Below are 5,051 nucleotides of genomic sequence, written 5' to 3'. Positions count from 1 at the left end.
CAAAATTCTGCATGACGTAGGCAACGCATGTGCTTCTCGGAACCCTGCCACTGATGTTATTCCAGAAACATTGTTTCTGGCAGTGTTGTAACAATAACGCTTCTAGAAAACACTTGATCACCAGCAGAGAAAAAAGGCCCCTGCCTGTGACTTAACACAATAGTCTGGCGATGACGACAATATGGTGTCACGTGGACAAAAACGCATGGTGTGCTTTCATATATAAACCGGCGCCCTAAACCGCACAAAGCCAGACTTTGCAATCCTTCTTGACTGGAATAGCATTCGGAGAAAGGAGCCTGAAGATGGACCCTCGAACCTTCTTCTTTCTATTTGCTGTCCTGACTGTGGTGTCGGCCAAGTGTAAGTGTCGTACATTAGTGACTTTGAATTCTTCTACGTGAGTTTTTTTTTTGGGGGGGGGGGCTTGTTCCTGCGATCTTCTGTTCATGATTCGCTTTAAATGAAGTTTTGACAGAGAAAAGGCGCACTACCGTTTGCCAACTGAGCACAGGACAAATTTTCGTGTCATATTCTTTCGCCCCTATCGCCTTGACACATAGTACAACCTCTTGTATAAGTACTCTAAATTCCGGCTTCTTACTTTTAAAAATTCTTAAAACGTACTTCGATATTCATCTCCACTTGATTTATTTGCCGATGACACGTTTTTTTGAGAGTGACAGTAAGCCTTGTCCAAATTGAATGAAAACGCTTGTATACGCTCTATTCTTTATTCTTCATTCATCGTTAATGTGTTCTAAGAGAATGTTCGTTGATTTGTCCTATTGTAGGCACCTCATATTCTTTTCGCAGCTTCAAAAGGTCAACTAGCTTTTTATATACCTTCCCTTTTATTGCATGGTTCACTCCATGCACACAAAGGTATAAAGAAATAAAAGGTGTTCTCGAGCAAATTAAAAAAAATCCAAGTAAAGATGTTTTAATCTTTGCTCTTTTGCTCCTCGTAATAGCAGAAGTCTGCAGTGCTGTCAGGCTGCGTCACGCTCGGAAAACATCGGTAATGACAGGTGTTCAAGCATACATTCTTTTTTTCGCAGCGTTTTCACTCCCTCCAGAGTGCCTTGAAAAAGCCGACATCGGTCGGTGCAACAGCTTTGAACCTAAGTGGTTCTTTGATGCGGATGCAGGGCACTGCAAGCCATTTCAGTATGGCGGATGCGGGCAAAACAAAAACGTTTTTTCTAATTGCACTGCCTGCATGAGTCGATGCACTGGTGAGTAAAAGTTTGCGTGTCGGATGAAACAAGTTCGTTCTATTTGCTCCCTCTTTAGTGTTACTTAAGGAGTTTATTAACAGCCGCATTGAAGAATTAAGCCAAAAAATTTCCTCAAATATATTTAAATCAGCACAGTCTTCCACGTACTAGCAGAGAGCGCTCACGCGGGAGCTCTGTTGTGACTATGCCAACTGCCGCTGACTGGAGGGCCATATACAGCTTTCAATGATATACGGAGCTAAAGGCGATACATGATACTGTGCATAATAACGGTATGTTTCGAGGCCTAGGTCACCCGTAAATAAAATAAATGTGGCACCCAGTGCACCGTTGGAGCACTACAGAAATTTCTATTGACGATAGCACAAAGAAAGCAATTGGCTGTATGATGTGGTGCGCATACCGCGGTGACTGCAGGTAGCATGGCAGCCAACCCTGTACTTTTGATACAAAGAGTGCATTGGCACGTGAAGTACAGAATAGCATAAAAAGAGAAAGGCTAAAGAAAATTCTTTCCTTAGCAAGGTTGAGAATTGGACGAGTCGGTACGAATTTGTAGACTTCTGGCACCACAAGGACAACAACGTAGACGGAGTGACGATAGCACATGTGCTCACTAACAACTGAAAAAAGTTAGAAGCACGGAAAATATATATATATATATATATATATATATATATATATATATATATATATACATATATATAAAGACCCAACGGTTACATGCGCAGTCCAGAACAAGGTTACAAAAGCGCCTGGCAATTACACGTGATACAGCATCACGAATCTACATGCTATCATGGGTTTAATGCTCTTCCAAGATAATCAACCTCAGCGTAAAGTAGCTGCTTTTACGGCGAACTCACGCATTCATCGGCCGACTTCCTTATACGGAAGGCCTCCATAATCTCCCGGGAAGTGTTATTTTTATGTTTCCAGAGAATGTGCGCTTATTTTAACAGTGTGACACACTTGTGGCTTTTGACATGCTTGGTCAAGTCCGTCCCCGAACCTCCTTCAAGTGACCTGGCATGTTCCTGGAGGCGTGCATTTTGACAGCGTCCCATCTGTCCCCTGTAATGTCGACCACATGTCAGTGGAAAGGCATGGACCACTCCGCAAGCACAGGCCACAAACGGATCGGAGTGCTTCATACCACAAGCTTTTCTTCACTCCCGCGGTGCGTCACACCTCTCAATGGCGGCACATATCCGCGCTATCTAATTCTTTGCCGAAAATACCAAGTACACCTCATAACGGCGAGCCACCTTCTCAAGGCCGAGAGATGCTTCATGGATGTAAGAGATGGAGACGAGCTTTTTCTTTCCCTGTGCACTCTCTTTATGTGACCTAGCCCCCAGTATAGTTTGCTCCTGTACAGTAAGGATTCGTTGCGACTCGATACTTGGCAACATGAAGTGTCGGGCTTTCTGCAGAGGTACCTGAAGTCGTTGGACATCGCGGACTCTTTCCTGATTTCCAGTTCTAGGACAGTAGCTGAGTGTTAAAAGCATAATAATTCGCGTTGTGGTTCAGTGTTCAGTATTGTTATTGAAGACTTATTCTGCTCACTTCAACATGTGCAACTTTTGAAATGTGTTAAGGATTGCATCACGCAACAAAATGACGAAGTTGCCTTTATCTCCCCCTGCAGGATTTCGGTAAAAGCTTCCTTGAGCTTCAGGCTCTTTATTTGAACTCTAGTTTTATTGGCTGGAACAATGAAGTGTAAATACAAAAATCTGTTTTTTGTATCGGGTCAATAGTTGCTCCGGTTCTGAGAGATATTTTTCTGTCGACGGTTGATAGGTGCCTTAAGCGTGGTTTTGAAGGAATGTTGACAGAAGTTTTCTGTTATGTTTAAGATTTTATTGTTTTTGTGGAATTTCGTGACCCCATCCGGACAATGGTCGATGTTTTGAAGGTGTTCAAGGAAAGAGGACGTGGCCATAATATTACGTGTGAAGCTTCCAAAAATAGACGCATTCAGTTTTACGATTCTTTCTTGTTTTTTCAGGGCAAGCATGTTTGCTGGTCGTTTCCACCAAGGTCAAAGAAACCCTTGTTGAAATTGTCTACGGTTATTCGAAGTTGATTAAGAATGACATTGCATTGAATGCTTTCAATCCGGCTTTCACAAAGTCCTGCTTCCATTGGATGGTCAACGCGTTCGCCGATCAGGTGGCCAGACTAAAAAACGCCGGGTTCCCAGCCTCTGTGCTGGCTTCGGTGTGACAAAGAATCCCCACAGTACAGAAGCAAAGTCTACTGGGGACTAGATCACATAAAGATAGCGCACAGGGAAGAAAAAAGCTCGCCTCCATCCCTTACATCCATGGAGTGTATCACTGCCTTAAGAAGTTGGCTCGCCGTTTTGAGGTGGACTTGGTATTTTCGGCAAAGAATACGATAAGGCGGATGGTATGAAGCACTTCGATCCGTTTGTGGACTGTACTTGCGATGTGGTCTATGCCATTCCCCTGACATGTGGTCGACTTTACAGGGGACAGACGGGACGCTGTCTAAATGTACGCCTCCAGTAACATGCCAGGTCACTTGAAGGAGGATCGGGGACGGATTTGACCAAGCATGCCAAAAGCCACAAGTGTGTCACACTGCTCAAATATACGCGCAATCACTGTAAACATAAAGATAAGACTTCCCGGGAGATTAGGAGGTTATGGAGGCCTTCCTTATAGGGAAGTCGGCCGATGAATGCCTGAGTTCGCCGTAAAAGCTGCTACTTTACGCTGAGGTTGATTATCTTGAAAGAGCATTAAACCCATTATAACCGGTAGATTCGTAATGTTGTATCGCGTGTGATTGCGGGCGCTTCGTAACATTGCTCAGGACTGCGCATGTATGCGTTGGGTGTTTTCTATATATATCTTTCCCGTGCTTCCAATGAATTTTGTCACTTGATAGTGAGCACTTGTGTTGTCCTCACTCCGTCTACGTCCTTATCCTAGTGGTGCCACAACACTATGAAAAATTCTTTTGACCGCGTAAATGCGCTAGACCACTCGTTTGTTACCTAGAGAAAAGGATCAGGGGGCGAGGAAGATTGGCAAGGAGTTGCAAGTCAAAGTAATAACTTCAAGCAACAATATCTTTAGGAAACGTTTCAATGTGTCCAGTTTCCTTTCATTCAGTATTCTTCCACATCTGTGCGGGATCAAGTGGTAAGCATTCACATTTAATACTTTGACATTTCAGCCCATGATGATCCCAATAGAGCATGCGAATCATATCTTGAAGTAATGTATGGCCAGCAAGGATGAAGGCAGCAAGCACCACGGCGGGGATTTTCAGCATATCTTGGTTTACACATGTGAAGATTTGGTCGGACATTAGGAGCAGTGAATTTTACAACTGATTCACTCTGTGGACCAAGCAATAAACTAAGGTTTTTCGCATTTCCGTGAGCATCCTTCTGAAATCCAATCCTACTGTACACCCCTCTTTCTTTAAATCATAGTCTTTAAGCTGCCAATGCAAGAGGAATGACATGCGAGTAGAATTTAGCAATACTCTTTTCCCAAACTTATCATTACCAAAAAATCTTCGTTTGCTTTAAAAAAGTGTGATATTTTATAGAGTGAAAAATTTAAGAACTCAGTGGAAGCGTTATCAAGAAAAACTAAACGGGTAGAAATAAATATTAAATGCTACATTGAATCTCCGGGAACACACAAGCAACATATTAATACTAGATTGACATTTAGCAGTCATACTTAGGCTGCCTGAAAACACCATACCTCGCACCGATCAGCGTTCCAGCTCACCAAAGCTTTGCTCTTTGAAATCTGT

At 43.1% G+C, this 5,051-nt stretch overlaps 1 long non-coding RNA gene across 1 annotated transcript; it reads left to right on the top strand.

Annotated features, from left to right (window-relative positions):
- Positions 1-244: 244 nt before the first annotated feature.
- On the top strand, positions 245-4,657 carry LOC144135259 (uncharacterized). Its single transcript, XR_013315418.1, has 3 exons — positions 245-363; positions 1,062-1,238; positions 4,458-4,657. It is a non-coding gene; the product is annotated as an uncharacterized LOC144135259 (long non-coding RNA).
- The last annotated feature ends 394 nt before the right edge of the window (positions 4,658-5,051 follow it).

The sequence above is a fragment of the Amblyomma americanum genome, chromosome 5 (genome assembly GCF_052857255.1).
Source record: "Amblyomma americanum isolate KBUSLIRL-KWMA chromosome 5, ASM5285725v1, whole genome shotgun sequence".
NCBI lineage: Eukaryota > Metazoa > Arthropoda > Arachnida > Ixodida > Ixodidae > Amblyomma > Amblyomma americanum.
The sequence above is the reverse complement of the archived record's forward strand: the minus strand, read 5'-3'. Positions and strand labels throughout refer to the sequence as shown.